The 23,468-nt window shown below is 39.8% G+C and overlaps 1 protein-coding gene and 1 long non-coding RNA gene across 3 annotated transcripts in view; one reads left to right on the forward strand and one right to left on the reverse strand.

Moving 5' to 3' along the window:
• The window catches only part of GPC6 (glypican 6), a 1,138,931-nt gene that overhangs the window by 1,071,340 nt on the left and 44,123 nt on the right, over nucleotides 1-23,468 (forward strand). The window lies entirely within an intron of this gene.
• On the reverse strand, nucleotides 1,325-22,448 carry LOC143681469 (uncharacterized). The gene is made up of 3 exons (XR_013174669.1): nucleotides 22,367-22,448; nucleotides 14,437-14,603; nucleotides 1,325-2,296 (listed from the first exon to the last, which is right to left on the reverse strand). It is a non-coding gene; the product is annotated as an uncharacterized LOC143681469 (long non-coding RNA).

Here is a 23,468-nt window from a genome sequence, read left to right on the forward strand (position 1 = left end):
GCTGACCCCTGCCTGAGAACGATGGCTCACAACCTTGGCCACAGTTTACAATCCTCTGGGCAATGTGAAAAAATACCGGTACCCAGGTCCCATCCTACAAAAACTGAATGATTCTGAAAGTAGAGGCCATATGTATACTATATGTGTTTTTAAAGCTTCCCATGAATTTCAATTTGAAAGCAAGATCAAAGACCACTGTCCAATATTCTAAAATTGTGGTTCTGAAAATAAGGTACCCCCTCTCCTAACACAGCAGCTGTAACATCACTTGAGAACTTGGCAGAAACTCAGGGGGTGGAGTCCAAAAATCCGTGTTTTAACAAGTCCTTATGGTGATTCTAGAGCATCCTTGAGTTTGAGAGCCATAAGTCTAGGGCTCAGACAGTAACCATTCAGTCCTACAGTCTCACCTGAAGACCCCTTATGGATAAGTCAGGCAGGATATTGTACAGCCCGCACTAGATTTGCATCAAAATCCAGTTTCAAGTCCCCTCTTGCCCTTGACTATACCTCCCTGAGTCTCAGAGTCTTCTATAAAATATTAACATTTGTACCTATGCAGGGCTTTTTGTGATTAAAAAGTTAAATAAATGTGAAGGCACTTGAGAAACTACCTACTTGCACAAATGTAACCATTTACTCCTGTTGGAAAAAGACAGAAGGATGTGCAGTTACTGGCCATTGGTTTTGGTCCCAAGAGGCTGCTGTGATCCTAAGAGCCAGTGCAGAGCATGATCTAGAAAGGTACCAAAGAGTTGTCTCTTACCCTTGTCAAGATCATGTTGGGTCTACCCTCTGGACTGCAACAAAACTGTGAAGAGAGGAGAGCATGGGCAAAGAGAAGCACCGGTGTGGTCGAGGGGTGGGAGAGCCCACTACCATATGAGGGCAGGGAAAAGCAGTGAGAATTAAGGCTGATAGAATGTGCTGAAGGGCCATAAAACCTTATATGAAGCAAATGAAGTGAACAATGAATTTTTCCAGAGCTAGTTTTCTAAGAATATTAAGAGCCACACTGGATGTTACAACTTTGACATATGAGACTGGTCAAAAAGTTGCACCAGCTACAGTCCCAAATATATTTAGAGAGGTCTAGAGACTTTTATGGATAACATATATAATTTGCTCCTAAGGCAACCTGGAAGGCTTTAGAAGCAAATTTGTAGTCCTTTAGGTTCGGTATCTAAGGATAAAGAGTTGACGTAAAATATCCCTTACACCGCTTTTAGAATATAATGTCTTAAAAAAACAAGATCTAATATGGTACAAAAATCACTCGTTTAAGGCCAAAAGCAAGACACAACTCAGGATAACTCCTGTTTTATAAATGTGTGGATTTGAACTGACTATTTTTTAGAAGAAGTTTCCTTCGGGAGTCAACTCTCCTATATGGACCCCAGAGTTACTAATAGAATCTGAACTTTAGGTAAAATTTTCATGCCAAAATCAGCACCATGTTTCCAAATCCCCTCATCAGTGTCTTCCTCTCTTACTGAAAGATCCTGCTGTCTTCAATGTTGTACATTTTTCTTTTTCTCTTTTAGATCTCTAATAGCATAATGAGGGAGAGGAGGAAAAGAGTCAGAGATAGGTTTGCTAATCTTTCTTTGGATGCCCAGAGAATGCTATTTTGACATTTTCTTATGTAGATTAGATATTAATTGTTATTAGCAAAATATCCTGACAAACATTTTGTTGGTAGATGCTGGGAACATTGAAGTAAGTTCACATGAGCCATGAACACTGGAGTTGCAGGGGTAACACTTGGGAGTCCAGTGAGGGGGGATTACCTCCTGTTATTCTCCTTCTAGCCTTCCTGAAATTTCTTAATCCCAAAGGATATAGGTCCAGGCTGCTTTTCTCAGGGCAGCATAAGTGCCTTAGTAAATAGATCTGTTGAAATATGAACCGAGCAGGGTGTGAACTTGCTCAAAATATGCTGATTTCCAGATGTTCTCTGATTCTCTCAAGTACTGATTGCTCCCAAAGACCATCCCGAATTGGTGGATGCCAGCGATTACTCATATTTCTTTTCCATGATCAAGGCAATAATTTTAAAGCCCCGTAGTCTTTCTCATGAGCTTGTGTCTGGGTCTTGTCTAGGTCATATATTACTTCTCGGTTTGAAAATTGCACACTCTCACTAGATTGGGCTGTAAAATATCTGCTCATCGATGCCAGTTTTTTGATTTGTTGCTCTTCCCAGGATGGAAAACTTTTCAGAAATATAAATGAAGGGTTCTTATTTTATACTGTGACCTTCCATGAAGGAAAGGTCATGGAATATCTTCTTTTTCTGCAAAAAAAAAAACAAAACAGAAAAAAAGCAGAGTAAATATTAACATGTTTCAGGGAAAGCAAAAAAAAAAAAAAAAAACATCCAAAAGCAGCAAAAGAAAAAAATCAGCATGCTTAGAACTAACATTATTATTGCATTCTAAACTCTCATTCACTTAATTAAATTTAAAAAGAAGTCTGGAGTATGAATAATTGGGATCACAAATACTAAAACTTCTGAGGAATTCTTTTGAATCCATTTATTTACTATCTGGATCAAAGAATGACTTATAGAAACCTTTTTAAAGGATGGTCCTCCACCAGCTTATGGAAGGTACTTCAATGTCTACCACCAGAAAGGTGGTTGCTCAGGGAGGAAAGTGTCTCCACGTGTCCTTCTACATTCTCCTTCTTCAAAGACAAATTTGTGGCCACCTGCCTCATTATGCCCTGAGCCTTTAACCTATACATCTCTTCACCAATTCTTATGAGTAGAAATATGACAGAACTTTTCAGTTGTGGAGCAGAGAAGAAAAGGATTTCAATCTGGGTTCATATGATGACTCTGACCCATACAGGAAGGAAACACAATGTCTCTTGGTCATAGTTTCCTCCTCTAGGAATTGCAGTTCATGATTCCTGATAAAGAGTAAATGGGCTAAAACACAGAAAGCCCTCAGAACTAGGTCCAATGCATAATGGGTGCTCTGTAAATATTTGTTCCCATTTTCCTTTCTCTCATTCCCTATGCCATTTGCCACATTGCCTTTCTTTCCTGAAGCATCTGATAAATTCTCTGGCCCTTGATGGCATGCACTAAGTAAGGGCAAAGGTGATTCATGGTGCCTTTAATGCTTTCAGCTCAAATTATTGCTGCTGTGCCTGTTGTTTGTTTATATATTCTATTTACATTGCAATAGGTTTCTTTCATGCCACCACATAGAACTGTGATTGAGTTTCCTCATTAACAGTGATCATTTAAAAAAGAACAAGAAAGAAATGCGTAAATGGTAAATTATAACTGTTAGGTCAAGGATGTGTGAAGTAACCCCAGCCTCCTCAGGGGAAGTTTTCATCTAGGGATTCCTAATCTGCTTTTGTGTATAGCTAACCTCTGAGAGTTTGGGGGGGGGGGGGGGTCCTATAGGCAGCACATAATGTAAAACATTACTGACTGCCCAAGGAGCAGAGTTAACCATTCTTGCTTTCTAGTGCCATCTTTGCTGAGCATAAATTCCTGGGTGCCAGATTTGACCCGTCTACTCCCTTCTCTCTCAGGTGACTTCCTTGGATACAACACCCCACACCCACAGAATCTTATTGGATCTACCAGGTCCTATTTTAAGCCACTTTTGGACTTGGGGTATTCTTAGCCCACTACATCCCATTGCTTCCAAGCTCTCCAGGATGACAGTCTTGAACCCTATCTGGGAGGACAGTGTTTTAGTTTGCTAAGGTTGCCAGAATGCAGTACACCAGAAATGGACTAGCTTTTATAAAGGGGATTTATTTAGTTATAAACTTACAGTTCTTCGGAGAAAAGGCAGTTGGCTTTCTTCTGGCTTTCTCTGTCACCTGGGAAAGCACACAGCAAGGTCTGCTAGCCCTCTCTCCTGGCTTCTGGGTTCCAACACCCAGAATGCATCCTTTCTGCATCTCCAAATGTCCAGGTCCGAGCTGCTGAGCTCTCTTCTGTCCTCTCCTTTTAAACCTCACTCAATGAGGGAGGCACCCCCCTTAGCCAACCACAGATATAATCAACCATAGATGAAATTCACATGTTGATGATTCAAGTCCATAGCAACAGAACAACTGGACACCATCACCTGGCCAAGTTGACACCTGAACCTGTTATAGACAGTATGCTCTGAGGATGCTGTCACAGCGATGACTAGTTTTTACTGGAAACTAACACTGTGCCTACCTTCATTAATTGAATCCACATAACAATCCTAAATTTCGCAAATGAGAAAATGGGGTCACAAAGGGGCCAGCAGAAATTTCAGTGTTAGAAGTCTGTAATAAAACCCCCCCAAGCCGTGAATTGATTCCCATGTCATACACTTAAGTCTGATTTAGGGACTGAGTCATGGCGGGAGACTGCTGATGTTTGGAAATGTTTTGACCCTAATATTTAGCTGATTAGCTTTCTGTCTTTTCATTGCCCTTAGCTGGAGAAGGGAGTGAGGCCATAATCTATGTTCGGAAATGAGGCATTGTGTTCTAGCCATTGACCCAGGAGGGCGAATTCTGCATCAGTTAGTAAATGCTGTTTCCATGGGCACAGTGTGAAGAGTATGATTTTAGGAGTTTTCTCCCCTAATCAGTCCATTTTTAACACTTGCTGTCATTCACAGATCTGCACAATGTAACGTATCTCTTTGACGACTCAGGGCCAGTGATGGCCATTTAAGCTACAACCTCAGAACATTTACTGCTAAGGGGAAATAGGTTAAATGCAAATATTTGGCAACTTAGGGTCACTGTTTTATTGGAACACAGAGAACAGGAATGCACGAAAAGAGAAAAAAGAAGTAGAAGTGTGATCTCTTTTTTAGGTCAAAGTAGTAAAATAAAAGCAGCTGAAGTGAGTGAATATTAGCACTTTTGCTCTAGTCTTTCTAGGAAGAAGGATCCACGGATGTTAAAATCTGCATAATTTCTAAATATACAAAGCCCGAAGACAGAAATTATGAGAAAATTCTAATTTTTCCTTAAAGTGGTAAAGAATTTGTTAAATGGCAACTCAGGATGGAGGAGTGGGGGTGGGGGGCAATAATGTAAAGACATCTAATACTCTTGGTAATAAAAGGATCTGGAATTATGAGGGAATTATATTTCAATTGTAATGTATTCACACACTTGCTGCTGGAAAATAATAAGAGAATTTATTATCTCACAAATGTTTATACTACCAAAAAGGAAACTCTTAGGATTAGATTGTATTGCTCCTTTAATGCCAGTTGATCAAGGATCCTACAAGATATATTGATCTGTCTTCCAGAATTTAAAGAACCGTGAATCGTTTTTAATTCTAAGTAATGATTATTACCACAGTCCCTGTTTCATTTGCTTTGTTTTTACATTCAAATGTATGTGCCATGATTTCACAGGTTATTGTAACCTGACAAATAATAAGCCTGAGTTTTATTTTTATACCTGTTTTCAGAACGCAGTAGAAAAATGCTTGCTGGTCATATGAATAAGCAGAATTTTAAAATAAGTGATGTGTCCGTGTGAATAAAACTCCCACATCAAAGCAAAGAATGAGATGGAGAAGAATGAGGATACAAGTGGAGTCAAAGATAAGTGAATTTTGCTCCCAAGAGCATTGTGGATAGAACCATGAATCCTAGAAAAAGAAACAAGCTTGGGGTGGGGGTAACTGGGACGAGGATTTCAGTTAAAAAAATGAGGATACAGTTGAGATGGGCCAGAAATCACAGCTGCCAAGCCAGGCCTCAGGAAAAATGCCTGGCCAGGGTTATAAATGTCATCTCCAGCCACACGCATTTAATAGCTAAAGCAAGAGGCATGGGAGTGACAGCAGAGGGACAGTGCAGTAAGAGGAGATCAAAGTCTGAAACTCAAGTAGCATTTCAGTTTGCTAAAGCTGCCAGAATGCAATATAACAGAAATGGGTTGGCTTTTTCAATGGGTTTTGTTAAGCTACAAATTTACAGTGCTAAGGCCATGAAAATGTCCAAACTAAGGTATCAAGAGGAAGATACTCCTCTGCAGAAATACTGCTGACCTCCGGGGTTCCTCTGTCACGTGGGAAGGCACGTGGCAATATCTCCTAGTCCTTCTCTCCTGGTTCTGGTTTCAATGGCTGTCTCCAAATGTCTCTGGGTGCTTCTCTCTTGGTTTCTCTGAGCTCTCTGAGTTTCAACTGTCTTTTATTCTCTCTTAAAGGACTCCACTGAAGTATTAAGATCCACTTTGAATGGGCTGGGTCACATATCAGTTGAAATAGCCTAACCCAAAGGTCCCACCCACACTGAGTCTGCCCCCACAAGACTGGATTAAAAGAACATTACGGGGTGCAAGGGTAGTTCAGTGGTAGATTTCTCACCTGCCATGCAGAAAACCCAGTTTCAATTCCCAGCTCATGCACTTCCCAAACAAACAAAACAAAATAAAATTCAACAAATGGTGCTGCAATAAGGGGATAGTCACATGGAAAAAGAATGAAATGTGACCCCCGCCATACAGCATCCTGAAACAAACAAAGAACATGGTCTTTTCTGGGGTACATAACAGATTTAAACCAGCCCAGGTAGTATCTACACTCAGGGCCTGAAGTGAAGAGAGGCCAGATAAGGGATAATCAGAGAGGAAAGAGGAGGGCCAGGACAGTTGGTGTTATTGGATACGACAGATGACAACCTTCTGCAAAGAAGGACTTGAGTTTCCCAACAAGAGTGTGAAAAGAATGACAACTCAGAGGTAAAGGAAGAGTTCCTGGTCAGGAAGCCCTTCAGGAGAGCAGACCAACCTCAGGTCCCCTTTCATGGAGTCACTGATTCCAAGCCATGATTTTGCTCAGTTATTCTGTCAGCTCACAGTGCGACTCTAAGCCATAGGATCTCCAAAGGTAAACTGCTCATATGGTGTCAGCCTACCACCATCAACCAAACCAGCCTGGGTCAGGATTACTAATCCACCACGAAGTATGGAGTTTACTCATTAGCTGTGCCATGCCTCACAACAGCCTACAATCTGTTACCCGTCTCCCCATGGAGCTAGGTGGAGAGATCATTCTACTCCCACGGCTATGTTCCTGGGAATCGGGATCAAAAAATTGAAATTCTAGAGGCATGGCACAACTGTTTGACTTTGAAGAGTTCCTCTTTCTGTAAAAGGCTATAACATTACATCCATCATGGACACCTCCAAAGACGTGTACATATCACAATGTAGACAAGTGTTTATATCACATGCATGTACAAATATGCATAGCTCTACAGAGAGAGCCAAAGAACAGTTCTATGTATATAAAAGGCCTTTTTTTTTAATGCCATTGTAATTAAATTGTACCATTGTGTAAGATTTTTCTCTTAAGTTTCAATTACAAATTGAAACAGTGTAATAAACTGAGAAAAAGAAGGTTCTAGTTTCTTTTGGTTCACAGTGAAAAATGAGAAATATTTGCTACATGGGAACGTTTAATACATGTCTATAAAATGAGTTTTAATATACACCCATTGCTAACATAACTAAATACCATTTAAAGTGATATCTCTGTCCTCATTATTCATAAATATCTGGAAGACAGTGGAAAACGGCAATGCTAATTTATCTTCTGTTGTTATCTCTTGCTTCTCATGTAATTATTTGTAAAATAAGGGGAAAAATCATTTCCAAAGGAACAGGTTATCTTTATTCAGTGACTAAAAGAGTAATAGCTCATAGCTAGTATTTATTGAATGTTTACTCTCTTCCCAGCCTGCAATAGTAACGGTTTCTGTTATTAACCCCACTGTGCAGATGAGGAAATTCATTCAAAGCCACTTTCTCAACTCAAGGCAGCAGCCATTTCCATTTGCCTGTGACTTTTTCTCTCATGATGTTCTGAGTTTCATGTTAAGGTTTTTACCAGGTTAGAGGCCATATTATTGATATGGAATTTCAAGTTTTTGTTGCCATACAAAATGGCAGCTGGCTTTTAAAAATACTAATGAAAATATCTCTCATAATTTGAAGAGATCTTGGAGCAATTTGGCAAATGGATAAGGATTACAATGCTACATAATTTATCTGAGTAAGTTCTCAGTTCACAGACCTGTAATGAATGAATGATAATAATAATAATAATAATGTATTTGGGCTGCCAAAGGAAATCATTTATGCATCACATTATACAACTGATTCAAAGGTAAATAAATGATCCCATGTGGAAAAATATCTGGGAATTAATAACAAGACTGATAATTTGGGGAGAGTTTCAGTGGCACCATAAAACAGTGATTCTCACACTGTGGTCCCCGAATCACCTACCCCAGAATCACCCAAATACTGTTAAAATGCAGATTATATGCCCATCACAGACATTCTGAATCAGAATCTAACTTTTTCAATAAGCATCCCAGGTGCTTCTTATTCTCACTCAAATCTGATAGGCTGTCCTAAAATATGACAGAGCACTTTGAATAATTTGTATTTATTTCATCCCAGTCACTGAAAATATACTTTCATGTTATTTAATATAAAGCACTTGTTATTTATAAGGTATGTACCACAGAAAAAGGCCGTCTTCTTTTAATCCATTCCTGTGGGTGCAGACCTACAGTGGGTGGGACCATCTGATTAGGTTGTTTCCATGGAGATGTGACCCAGCCCATTCAGGGTGGGTCTTTATCCTCTTGCTGGAGTCCTTTATAAGAGGATAAAATATATACAGAAGCAAAGAGATAAAATTCAGAGGAGCTCATAGACAAAAGTCCTGGAAAAGCCAAGAAGGGAACCACAGAAGCTCAGAGAGAAGGCCACTGAAGTCAGAAGCTGAAAGCAACAAAACCCAGGAATGAAGGACCAGCAAAACCAGCCATTTGCCTTCCCATGTGACAAAGGTGTCCCAGATACCAGCAGCCAGTCTTCAGCATCCAGGTATCATCCTGTTGATGCCTTGAGTTGGACATTTTCATGGCCTAAGAACTGTAAATTGTAAGTTAATAAAGACCTATTGTAAAAGCCAACCCATTTCTGGTACATTGCATTTCATCAGCTTTAACAAACCAGAACATGCACAAAGTCAAGAAGTAGTATCATGGGGAAGTTCTTATTTCTCCATCCGTTGCTCAATCCCCTGCTCCTCCTGCTCTCCCACTGCGTACCGGACATTTATCACGAGCTCTCCTCTGCCTCCTTTGACTCCTTTGTGGTTTTCTCCCCTTTGCTCCAGCAAGGCGCTTCTCTATCTGGGACTTTCCACGTGTCAGCTCGCCATTACTTCAGTACTTGAAGAGCTACACTCCCGGGTTTGGTGTTGATTTTGCCTGCCACTCTCACAGTTGCGATTTAAGGGATTTCATAATTCACTGGGTAGCCAATGTCACCCTGAAGTATGAGGTTTTTAAAAATTAAACTGGAAAACATATCTGAGAATATCGTGCCCTGCCAGAACCGATTAAAAGTGGGAAAGGCAGAGAATAAAGTAACACAGAAGTGATCCTTGTCATTTTCGCCAGATTACGTTTCCCCGTGTAGCAGTGGCGTGTCTATCACCCTGGGACCATCCACTTATAGGGCAGGCCGAGTGAAGGTCATTTTGGTTTCTATTGATTCTATGGCTCTGGCATTACTCATAAGGATTTACAGCATTTAACCCACCAGGAGAAGCCGTGAACTATGAATGGCTTCCCGTTTACCAGGAGAGCCTGCCGTTTTCTAAGTGACACAAGTTATGTGGTCCTCTTCTTAGCTGTCGCTAATGAAAGCCTGAAACCTCTGCCTCAGCACAAAGGAAGCCGGCCTCTCACTTCATGGGGCTGATCCCTCCCTTGGCTCTGAATCTGCACGAGGTTGTTTAGCTTACTAAGTAGGATAATCCAGATACAGGGTGATATGAAAAACCGAGTTAGTAGACTCACGCTGTTCATTTCATCTGTCAGCATCCTCCATGACCAAAACTGAGAGTGAGAAAATGAAAGTTGAAGAGCATGAAATAGGGAAAATAGAGAATTAAGGGTCGGATTTGATGACTTGGGAAGCATTCTCACATGTGCTTCCAGGGGTCTGGGCCACAACCAAAGCCAGGGATTTATTTGTTGAAGCACAAGTGAATGAATGAACTTTGAGGGTTTGTTTTCAAATCCAGCCTTCTATCATTAACTGGACACTTCTTTCTTGCTCAGAAGAGAATTAGGGAAGTTTGAAATGTGGGACTAGTGTTTTTTAATGGTGTTCTCACATCATATGTGAACCCAGCACCGGCATGGAGCTTGAGGCAAGAGGGAAAATCAACAGTGATCCCATCTTCATTTAAAATTCGGATATTTTATTCATCATGGAATTCTTTTGCATTCATTTTTACTCTTTAATGTTTCATTAAAACTATTTTTCTTGATTGCTGAGTTTTTTCCCAAGCCACCCTACCCCAAATTTTGCACCTGAAGCAAGTACCTTACTTGGTACACCCTGGTCCCAGCCCCGTTGGGGACCTTTAGAAATTTTTTTAATGTTTTGCAAAGAGGAGAATGTGAACATCCAGATTTTCATTAACACTGCATTTTGGAGGACCGCCCCTCTGAACTAGGGGAACAGCCTCATGTAAGAGCCTGAAAGAAAACAAGAATCTCTAGGAAGCAGTCTTGGCACCAGAGGAATAGTTTTGAGGTTTGCAGACATTCTTTTTTGCAGAATCCTTAAATTTTAAACATTTGCTGTGGTTATTAATGCCGGTTCGCCAGTTGGTATTCACAAAATCTGTTGAACCCCAAACTTCAAGGCTCTGCTTATTAAACTCTTTGTGACTATTGCCCCAAAATATGAGTCAAAGCCCGTGTCTGCAGAGATTATCAGAGCGATGGTCCGAATCCCTCACCAGGACTATGTCCAGCCCCCACTAAAACACAGCATTTATTGTTTGCACATTATTTTTAGCATTTGGTCATTTGCATTGCCTAGAACTGTTATTTAACCCTTCCTTTGTCTATTTGCTCCATCTCTGGTATACAACTATAACTCCATAAGGATAAGAATTTTATGCTTTTAAGTCCTACATAGTGGAAGCATATGGACATATTCAGTATATTCAGAATGTATCCATGAATTAACTATAAATTTCTCTGCCTTGGTTTTTCTCTTTTGTGGAATTCAGTTTGCTCCCATTTTATCTTAAGCTCTGAGAACATTCCAAAGAATTCTCTTTTTTGGAAAAATGTGAATCCCTAGCGTCAAAGTGAGGCTGTGATCTGAAATTAAAATATTCTTAAATTAGCAGTATTACTACATTTATAAAGAAAATATATTAACTGGTCTTTATTTATAGAATCTCAAATATTTGAAGTAGAGAATAACATTCCCTTTTTCTCAATTTAGAATTTGCAAGTGAAAAGCACTTAATAAAATCATTCCAAATCTGCCAGCCTGTAATTTCTGAGAAGAAACCTGCAGGTCAGTCTTCCATCTTTCTTAACCTGGCACCGAGTGATAAGATCCTTTTTCTTAATAGTATCTAATGTAGGGCTATCTTCTCTACTTTAAGAAAACTGAGATCAAAAAGTCTGATTTCGGTGGGGGGGTGGGAGGGAGTCATTTTTGCTTTGCCAAAGAATTTAATTTAAACCGCAAGCTGCCTCTTAGTACTTACAATATGATTCAATTTACCAAAACGTTAACCGGTGCATAGCAGAGAACATCCTGTTCATCTACTTTTATCTGGGGCTCCTCAACCTCTGCGCTTTGTTAGGGCATGGCCATTGCAAAGTTATTGTCCTTATCTAAAAGGGAACTAGTACCATCTCTGTGCTTAATGAGAAACACACATGTCTAATTTAGTTTGCTATGGTTTGCACTGACCTAGCTCTGGGAATCGGGAGGTCTGGTTTGAGAAAGTTTTCCATCCAATAGTCTTGAGAATATCAGCCTGTCAAGGCTGATTCCTGACTGCATGTGATGGGCTATTATTATCTTTTTTTTTTTTTTTTAATTATCCTCTTTATTTTGCTGAAGCGCAGGTATATATGTGCAATCTGTTCCGGGGAGAGTGCTAGGCTAATGTCATGACACATTCAATGTTATACTATGTAAGAGACCTCTGATCAAAAGCAATATCTGGTTTTGGTTCTGTGACTTCCCACTTGTATGGACAGATGCTCTGAAGCTTTACTTCTAACAAGAATGTCTGCAAACATATAGAAACCATTGGTGTGGGGGTGGGAGACAAGAGGGCAGCGAGGTATGGACTAGTGAGCACAAAGGAAAGGAGATGTAGGCTAAGGATGAGTATTTTTACTATTGCTGATGGAAAATCCAAAAATGAAGAGAACTTACATTGCAGATAGGAAATATGAAATATCTGTTCCTGAAAAAACTGTTAACTTTGTCTCTTGCTTCTCAGCATCCTACACTTTCATCTAGTTCATTATTTCTCATGTCAGCTTCTTTACCCATAGCATGATACTGACTGAGGTGAACAAAAAGAATCATAATAAGTGTAATTTTCCTTTTTTTTTCCTCTTGGATACCCAGTTTATTTGCATTTCATTTTGTTCACTGTAGGTGAGCTCAGAGAACTGGGCATGGTGTTATACTGGAGCATTTCAGGGGAGGGATTAGGAGGATCCCAAAACACTACTCTCTAATGTTTTGTGTTGATTGCAATCTCATTTTCTTCCCATACACATAATGGCCTTTTGGGAGCCCTATTGTTATTTGATTGGAAATAAATTAAGTGATAAAGGCCAAAGCCTTAGAAACCACATGTAGGAGAAATCAAAATGAAACAAATGCCCTGAAAATTCCTCTGGTTTTCAAATATAACTTCTAGGGGTATTATATATTTTGATAGAGTATGACTTTATTAGCAGATTTTTGGTCAGCCCAATTTGCTTCCAGAAGTTACCCAGCTAAACATCATGGCTAATAATTTCATAATAAAACAGGAAATTCAATTTTCCTTTGAGGTAATAACCAATCCACTAATACTTTTTAAATTGCTTATAGACAAATTGACTTGACATAATTTAATAAAACTTGAAGAGTAATTTGGGGATATGAATGTGGCAATGGGAAAAAGTAAGATTGTTACTGTATTGCCATTTTACTTTCCTTACTCCATGATTTATTCTCAAGGGTAGAAAAGTTTCTTCTTATCAAATGTATATGAAAAATTTGAATGGGGACTGCATATCTAAATGAAATAAATAAGCCTACACACATGCAAAAAAACACAGTGGGAATATATACTCTAATGTAACCTTATATACTAAAATTGATTAAGCCGCCTCCTTATATAGCAACTATATTTGGCGTGGTTCTGGGGAAATCATAAGAGGAGGGTTCAGTTGTTCGCCAAAGAGGGAGCATACCTGACTTGTGAGAGGTGTTAGGAAAAGCATGTGGACATCATCTGTCTCCTGCCACCCACCTGGCTGCTGTGCTTCTGTGTGGCCATTCGTTTAATGCCAGTCACGTTGGGTGCAATTACAGGAATTAACCCATCAGAAGCCAGAGCCTAGAGTTAGAAACTTTCCTAATGTATAACACTTTTCCTGGTTCACTGGTTGGTTGAACGTATGTGGCTTTTTTAGCCTAGAAGGCTCTCAGGGCTCTCCTCCACTTCTGCCAAAATGAACTTCCTAAAATGAGCAGCTACCATAGTACATGTGGTGTTGTCCCTTTTGTATTCAATGGTCCCTACTGCCTTCTCACCCATATGTTATTCCATAGTACAATCTTTCACTGTTGTTAACATGGTCCAGGCCAGCACTTCTCCAGCTTAACTGCTCTTCCAAATCACCTGGGCATCTCGTTACAATTCATATTATAATTCTATAGGCCTAGCATAGGGCCGAGATTTTGCGTTTCTGATAAGCTTCCAGATGATGCCTATGCTGCTTGCTTTCTTAGTAGCAAGGATCTAGAATATATTCCATGCATCCCTGCCCTGAAAGGTTTTTTCATAATCTTCTTTCAACCCAGAATTTATTCCCCTTTCTTTCTTCCTAAGACCTATGTGATCCTTGAAAGTCCTGCTTTAGTGCCTATTCCTTGAAACAAGCTAGAATGGGATTTTTACATCATGAATGCTTCCTCTGAATTCCTGGAGCAGTGTCTGAACCATTTGCCTGGCACTCAGCTTCTGCTAATTGTATATTTAGCTACTTTTTCATGTGTACATCCTGAATCCCCAATTAGAAGCACAACCCCTCAAGAACGATCTCTACATGTCCAAATATGGCCTTTCTCTTACACCCCAGACCAGCAATTCTAACTACTTGCTGTCTTATTGGAACTCCAACAGAAGAAAAACCAAACTCCCTACCTTTTCCCTCAGAAAACTTGCACAACCGCCTATTCTTCCTTCTTAGATAGTTGCATACATTTATTTTATTTAACAAATATTTTTACTCAATAAATATTTGTGTCTACTATGAGCCAGGCTCTAGAAATATAGTGGTGAATAAAGCAGACATATCCTCTCCGGAGGCTTACCTAAAACCCTGTGGGAACTCATGGCTCCCCAGCCACCTGCGACTGAAAAGGAACGCCTTCATGGAGTCTCAGTCATCCGGGGTAGAAACTTCAGGGTCATCTTCCATTCCTTCTTCTACATCACCCACAGCCATCCAATTTATTATCAGTTTCTGTTTGTTTTGCCTCTGAAATGTAAAGCATACACAAGCACCCTCACCTTACTATTCCTTTTGCTACTGTCCTAGTAATGCTCTCACCCTCTCTATCCTTGGCAATGGCACTTGTCTCTGTCCACTACTGATCCCTCTGGGCTCATCTCCAACTCGTCTCTCATAGCAACACCAGACTCATCATTATCCTTAAACATTCATCTGAACTTGACACTTCTGAACCCTCAAAAGTACATGGACCCATATTGCCTAGAGGATTAAACCCTATTTCACAGCATCAGATTTAGCACTCCACTGACTTTTTCAGCTTCCTCTCTGGACACACTGTCCTCTGCTTCTACCTCTGCCAGTGTGGAGATGTGCTGTTCTCCTAACAGCTCCTGCCCTCTGGAAACTCCTTGTCTTTGCTCAGCCTATAAAGCCTTTTGTCTAGCTGTCCAACCATTAAAACATGACCTATTCTTGAAGGTTCAGCTCAAAAGTCACCTCCCACAAAGCTTTCTTCAGGCATAAGTAACCACTTCCAGGGTACTTCATTTATACCTGTTTTACACACCATGTGTCCACCATCTTGGATGATAATTACTTGTGTATCTGTCTGTCTTCGTGTCCACTAAATTTTAAGACTATATTTAGTTATCTATTCTACTCAATGCCTAATAAAATTCTCTGAATCCAAGACAAGAAATTTCTCAACACCTGGAATTTGTGGACTTGAGTGGTGGAACTATACTTCTTTGTGTCCTTGGTGCCAAACACAATGCCCAACTCTTGGAGGATGCACAAGAAAAAGAAAAAATATATATATATGAATATTTTCGACTTAGTGAAAATGAGTGAAATATGCTGTCTTTCCATCCACATGCATCCTAGCAGTTGAGTCTCATTTGTGTAGCTGTCAGTAGAAATCTTCCCCTTCACAGCTAATTGCTGGAGGATTGTTTTCCAATCTTCACCACACATGAGAATCACCTAAGAAGCTTTTTTTTTCATTTAAAAAATTTTTCATTTTGCTATACTTTCTCAAGCTCACAAGACATTTGCAAAAATAATACAAACCCCATAGAGAGAACTCCAACATGTCCCCACCTCCTCCAGATTTTGCCACCTCTGCATCTGGGGAGCTTTTAAAAGCCCCAATACCATGGCTACATGCTAGTTGGACCAATTTCATCAGAGCCTCTGTGGGCAGATCTTGTATCAGTTGTTTTGAAGCTCCCTTGGTAATTCCAATATGCAGTGTAGTAGATTGAATTATGTACCCCAACAAATACATGTTTTTTTTTTATCTTAGTCTATATCCTATGGGTGAGAATCCACTGTAAACAGAATCCTAAGAAGATGTTTCTTTTAGTTAAGGCTTGACCAACTGAAGGAAGATAGGCCTTAATCTGGATTGCTGGAGGTTTTATAAAGAGAACATGGAAGTCACAGAAGCCAGAAAGGAGAGGATGTCACCATATGACAGGAGGCAGAAGTATGAGCCAAGAAACCCCAAGGATTGCCAACAGCCAGCACCAAAATGCTATCGACTCCAGGATAAAGCAAACCTTGCTGACATCTTGATTTTTAAACTTCTAGCCCCCAAATCGTGAGCCAGTTGATTCCTATTGTTTAAACCAAAACTCAGTGTATGATATTTGTCAAAGGAGCCTGGCAAACCTAGATAGCAACCAAGGAAGAGAAGATTTACAGCAGCCACTAGGCCATAGGGCAATTTAAAGGGGATTCTCTCTTGGTAGCCCATTGTGGACTCACTGTGAGGAGACAGAACGTCCCTTTGAATTAGAGCATTGTGTCTAGAAGGCAACTGTTAAATGCTTAAAATGCATTTATAGTCTCCAGGAGAAGAATATACTTATTCCATTAATCCCTAGCTGTGTACAGAATGAGAAGCAAATATCTTTGTGGAAGATGAGGTACAGGGAAGGAAGATCCAGGGGCATCTTCACAGGAACTCTAGGAAGCCCGGAGGCACAGAGGGAATATTTGATATCTCCACAGAATATGAGGAGGGAGGTGCAGAGAAGGAAGTTGGCTGTGGGGAAGGACTCCTCTCCACAATCTTGTCCCTCTCAGGCTTGCCCAAGGCTGATCCTACCACAAGTCTCTGAAGTTCATAGAACTTGATTTTTAAAAATTAATTGATGGGTATGGAAAAGAAAAAATGTAAAGTGAGTGAGTGAGCAAATGCCCAGGCCCTGGGGGATTAAGGCTCAGCTATCCCATACTTCCTGAGCCTTGAAAGCAATACCAAAAAAATTCCTAAATGAAAACTTCAGCATCATCCAGTCAAAACCAAAAGAAACTAAGGTGATGGGAGCCAGGTAAAAATCAAAAGTCATGGAGAAAAAAGTATATATATGTGGCAACTTTTCCCCGAGTTTACAAAAATAACACCACCTGGGGACAGAAAATCATAGCAATCCCTTTACACTCTCCTGCCTAATGAGAATTTCTGAAAGCAAAATATGCCTAGAGTGTGTCCCCATGAGGTAGTAATTTATGAAGCTGCCCCTATGCCATGCTGATACTGAAATAGACTGGTTTCCTGGTGCACCAGAGCTTTTTGTTGGAAAAACAAAGCTTTTGGAAAGAACTTGAATAATGGAAGGCTCTAGAGAAATAAGACAACATATCTGTATCTGTGATTCACTCAACCACATGCTTCCCTGAGAAACCTACTGCCTTTTCCTCAATAAGTGGAATGGTAATCACTTTTTGCCTTGAGTAGTAATATCTGCTAAATTACCAACGGCTCTTAAGAAATGCAAATCTGTGGCTATGTCATGGATCTCGTCTTCCTTCTGTGACCTTAACCCACTACCCTGACTCCCTCTGTCTCGGATTTAGACAAATTAACTGACATGAAACAGAAAGAGGCTATTACTTAAGGGAATCGGATCCTTGTAGCATATCCTCATGAATTTCCCTTATGGGTTTGAGTCAGCAGTGGATGTCTCAGAAACATTCCAGATGATTTCAAGGAGGCAAGGGCAGACTGGTAATTAAACCACATGAATCGGGAAGGCTTCGAAATAGAGAACAAAGGGCAAGGAAAGGAGAGAGAAGAAAACAAAAAAGAAAACAAAATAAAAAGGCAGGAAATAGTGTCTTGCTTTGGCAGTTTGGGGCTGTGGAAATGCTTTTTCACTCATCTTATCCACTTCACTCCTCTGGCTGTGCTGCAGAAGCTTCTTAAGAGAGGTGTGGCCTGCCTTATGTGTAAAGCAATGAGTCACAGAGGAAACGATGTGAGATGAGGTCAGCCAGGTTTCAGGACTCCTCTAGCCTTGCTGAGCTAGACTCAGATAGGAGGGGAGGAAGGCAGCATGGGTATGGGCTCACAAGAAAGGAAATGGGCTTTCCTCCAGGTTCCCAAGATCACTCTCTTCCACCCCAAGCTCCACAATGCCATTGAGCTGGATGTCTTCACTGTGCCCCTTCAGATCCACCCCGCACTCTTCTCCTTCCTACTCTGGCCATCAAATGCTGACTATGCCAGTTGCATCAAAGGGCTCCCCTTGTCTTCAGCCTGCAGCTGGGTTTGGCCAAAGTCACTTGTTCAGGAGGAGCTCTGGGAGGAGAGTGAGATCATGATATTCATCCCACGGCTTCTTGCCTGCCAGGACTGACTGGGCACCTCAAGTAAAGATTCTACTCATCTGCCCCTTCCCACAGATTTCTCATTTTCCCCATACCTCTCACTTCTGTGGGCCTCAGGTGGTTATTTTGCCCCACTATAGCTAGTCTTGCATTCTGTACTACTTCCAGTGGTTTTCCTACACCCTGCTCTCACCTTTATATCAAGTCCCTTATAAAATTCTACTCAAATTACCAAATTTAAGTTGTGCATTTGTTTCCTGCCAAGACCCAACTGATGTAGCCCAGGGTAGGCAAATCATGCATAGTTTCTTCATTGTTCCATGGTAGAGCAGTCTTCCTGGCAGCCAAGCTATTGAGGAATCACCTTAACATGGAAACGTCTAGAAATGTCAGAGATACCAAAGACAGTTACCAATAGTCTTTAGATACTGGAAGAATCTGCTCAATGCTCAGAAGACTGCATAGCCCCTGACTGAGGGAAAAGAAAGTACTTTTTCTTTATGCAGGACTTTCTCCTGCTGAGCCACCCAGTAATGGGAATGTGCTGTATATAGAATTGAAGCTTAAAAGCCACTGATAGGTAAAAGTGAGTGCAGCTTTGCATTTATTACCTCTTCATAATTTAATCCAAAACCTAATTTTGGGGGAATTTAATGTTTAACAAATCATGAGTGTGTGATGTAATGTGAGATTACTTTATCCTACCTGATCCCAAGACCCTCATGAAAATGAGATGCTGGACTCATTTGGGGATTTAGGAGAGAAAATAAAATAAAACAACCTAGATCTAGGTCAGCAGAAAGTCTGTTTGTACAGTGTAACTAGGCCTCTCCACTAATTAACACTTCCCTGAAAAAAAAAAATGTTAGGAGTATGTGAGGAACATATATATATCCCCCTTTAAATGGCACCATTTCAGACTCAGTAAACTAGCACTTACCCCTGCAAAGTTGGAATAATAATCACATGTGCTGAAAATTAAAATTCCAAAAAGCTTCAAAGGCCGAAAATTCAGCCAATCACCTGACAGCTCTAATTAGATTTAGTAGGCTGTTAATTCATATGTACCAAATTATGGAACTATTAGCTTCAACTCTGCCGTTCTTTCTTCAAGAACTAAAATACCGTGAAAAGAGAGTGGTAACCAGGAAGTCGGCTTGGTGACTCTTCCAGAAAGTGGTATTGAGACATCTGCATTGCTTATACTTTTCTGTAGCTTACATCCAGTGATTCCAAATACACAATGCCATTTCAAAGAACAAAACAGAATCTCACAAAATACTCTTACTTTCCTTCTTAATTGCCTAAACACTGTGGTCCGGTAATAAAACGCACACAGAAGCAAATGAATTTGCACCTATGGCCATATGTACTTTTTAAAGGCAATGCAATGAATCTCTGCAACTTCATAGCAAGAACATTCTCTCTGACAGATGCTGGTTTCTGAGGCATCTTGTACAGAGCAACGTATTCAAAAAACCATTCTTTCCTCGAGTGATCATCTGTTCGAAGTTTTACCCTTCAAGGAATGAGCAAATTCTGAGGGACTCCACACCAGTCTTTACGTAAGAGCCTTTTTAAAATTATGAGGCTCTCTCCATAATCCAGCAGTCAACCAAAAAAATTTGAGTATCTACCATGTGTTCAACACTCTGCTAACTACCAAAAAGTTACCCCAAAAATGCATAAGAGAAATTATTTTTTTTATCAGGGACATAAAGATGTTTTATAGACACAATACATATACAAATGAACAAATAAACAAACCAAATGTAGATCCTGATAAAAGAAAGTGCTTATTTGTGTGATAGGATTATCAAAGTAAGCTTCAATCATAAGGGTGCCTTCTAGCTCCAGAAACATCTCTCATTCTATGTGCGGCACAAATAACAGCAAAAGAACTTCACTAATGGCTCCGGAAGGTGTATTTCAATCACGAGCATGTCCCTAGCTCAGTGTTTAGCCTTAGTAAGCTCTTGCCAAATGCTGAATAAATGAATAAGGAAATGAGCACAAAACGTGAAGGAAGCAGAAAGCAGAATGAATTGGCATTATCCAGGAAGGCACCATTGTCCAGGATAGACATTACTCTCACACGGAGCTTTAAAACAGCGGTTGCAAACCGCCAGCTCTCAAGCCACATCCAGCTATCCAGATTGTTTCCACTCAGCCTGCGCAGTGATGATGATGCTGGTAACTGATGACAAAGGAAAGGAAAGAGATGGGTGAAGAGAGAATTTATAATTTTAAAATATTATAAAATTATTTATAATTTTAAATATTTATAATATTTAATAATTTATAATATTATAAAATATATATTTTATATTATAATAAAATTATATAATATATATAATATATTATATAATATATTATATATATTATAATATATAATATATATATTATATATTATATAATATATATTATATAATTATATAATATATAATTATTAATAATTATATAATTATATATTATATATTATATAATATATATTATATAATATAATATATATATTATATATATATAATATATAATAAAATTATAAAATATATATTTAATATTTATAATAAAATTATAAATATTTATAATTTTAAAAAGGCTCTTACGTAAAGACTGGTGTGGAGTCCCTCAGAATTTGCTCATTCCTTGAAGGGTAAAACTTCGAACAGATGATCACTCGAGGAAAGAATGGTTTTTTGAATACGTTGCTCTGTACAAGATGCCTCAGAAACCAGCATCTGTCAGAGAGAATGTTCTTGCTATGAAGTTGCAGAGATTCATTGCATTGCCTTTAAAAAGTACATATGGCCATAGGTGCAAATTCATTTGCTTCTGTGTGCGTTTTATTACCGGACCACAGTGTTTAGGCAATTAAGAAGGAAAGTAAGAGTATTTTGTGAGATTCTGTTTTGTTCTTTGAAATGGCATTGTGTATTTGGAATCACTGGATGTAATTTGATGTTCAGACCTATGTATTTCTCTCGTAAAACATTTACCTCTCTGGACCCCCATTTCCATGTGGCCTGATGCCTAGGGCTGGGTAGGGGCTGCTCCCTTACTTGGGGTGCTGTCTGTTTGCACCATTTTCCACCCTCTCATTTGTGACTCCAATCAGGGCCAAGTCAATTATCAATTACCTTTCATTATTATACTTGCTCTATTGCCTTTCTTATTGAAGAGAAATACTTCTCTAACCACATACTTATCAAAAGTGGAAAAAGGAAAGATAGTTCAAGAGAGAGTCACATTCCAAAGAAATGTGAGAGAATGTATCTCTGGTGAACATTAAGAAATTTCTATGCTAAAATCAAGGTAAACGTGTCTATCAGAAGAACAAAAAAAACCCTTCTTAAATTTTCTACTGTCACCTTCTCAGTGAGGCCTTCCAGACCACCCTGTCTAAAATAAACAGCCCACCCCCTCATCCACCCTCACACATACCTGCAAGCTCTTCCCCACTTTTTCTCCTTAGAACTTAGTATCATCAAACACATTTTATATTATATATATGTATTTATTTATTTACTGATTTTATCCTGTTTGTTGTAATAATCTTCTAGTGAAAATGTAGGCTCCTTGAAGGAAGGGATTTTGTTTTTGTTGCTTATCCCCTTGAACCAAGGATTGTGCCTGGAACATAGTTTGATGAATGGATGCATGAATGAATGAACAAAATAACAGGGAGCAAACTCTGCCCCTTTCTCTAATTTGGTTTGTCTACATAATCTCTGCCTGAAAGAATGAAGAGGCTCTGCATAAGAAGAGAGAAAGGGACATTTCTCCCAATAGAGGAAGTTACTTCTGGAAGTAGCAGGGTCAAAGTTTTGAGCTGGCAGGGAGCACTAGAGAGGGAAACAAAACTTTTTAAGAAATAGAGGCTGATCACACTGGAGAATGTGTGGTGGGGCTCCCAGTGAAGAACAGGTGTGATACAACAAGGCAATACTCATCTGCCCCTTGTTACCAACCCATAATACTACCTTCCCTAGCTGGCTTTCCCAGCACCATACTCGTGTATCCATCAGAGGCCCCTCCTGGGATGTCTACCACCCTTCAACTGCTCTTCCAGAACATTCTAAACTGTTCATTGGGGACTACTAAACGTTGTAGGATCTACTACACTATCTGTCCTCAACTCTGGCCTCAATGCCTTTCTAACATATGCATTTTACCTTCCAGTCACACCAGACTACTTTCCAAAGCCCAAATGGAACCGCTCTTTGAACATGGAGTCATCCCATCTGAGAGGGAGGCCTCACCTGCACCACTCTTCCAGCACATTCCAGCTCATTCTTCCAGATCCAGCTCAATAGCCCTTCATGTGAACCTCTCCCCACCCACTTCCAAGCAGACCCAGGGCCCCTTGTCTGTCCCTCTCTATCACCATCAGAAGCAGCATGAACCAACTTTAAGACATACTGTGGACCTGCATGTGGATAGTCTTGCTATTAAAAGCACCTGCAGCATGCTCAGCCCACTGGATATACCCACGCCCTGAGCATGCCACCCTCACTTCTTGGACCTTCCTCGGACCTTCATTATTTCTCTGGTTAAGCAATGCTGCCCTTGGGTGCTGCCATGTGCTTATTTTCATTGGTCCAGATTTAACACTCCTACCCCTACTCACCGCCCCCCCCCCCAACTTGGCTGTATTTAAGTGCAATTATCTTTTTCATTTGCTCTCAGATTGAATCAACTTTGGATTATTGGTGTCTGCTCATGAAAAAAATCCATAACTACCCAGTCTACACATAAGCTTGAATCTCTCTCCACCATTTCCTGACAACCCTCACATCACGCTGTATTTTTGTTTGGTTTTTATGTCTATATCTCCCCCAGAAGAAGAAAGTCCTTGAAAGTAAGGGCCATGTCTTTAATTTTATCTTTTTCACTCTAGTGCCTAACAGGTGTCTTACAGAGAGAAGCCCTTTAATAAATGTTTGTTGACTGAATGTATGGACAACACAGCCACGCCCATTGTCCTGTAAAGGGTAGGACCATGAATTAAGTTATGGCAAGCGTACTACCTACTCAAAAAATTAAACTAATAAAAAAGTATAGAAACAAATTTTTTTTCGAATCACTGAGTAAGATATATTGTCCAACCTGACTTACAGTCTTAGAAGTGAGAAGACAGGTGTGAAAAATAGGTTAAATGAAAACTAAAAGGTCTTTCAGAGAAAGAACACAAAAGTAGAAGTCGGGGGCTAAATGTGCCCTGGAAAGATCACATGTGGTCGACGTGCTCGGAATGAGTTGTGAGAACTTCTGAGA

The sequence above is a fragment of the Tamandua tetradactyla genome, chromosome 4, assembly GCF_023851605.1.
Source record: "Tamandua tetradactyla isolate mTamTet1 chromosome 4, mTamTet1.pri, whole genome shotgun sequence".
NCBI classification, from domain to species: domain Eukaryota; kingdom Metazoa; phylum Chordata; class Mammalia; order Pilosa; family Myrmecophagidae; genus Tamandua; species Tamandua tetradactyla.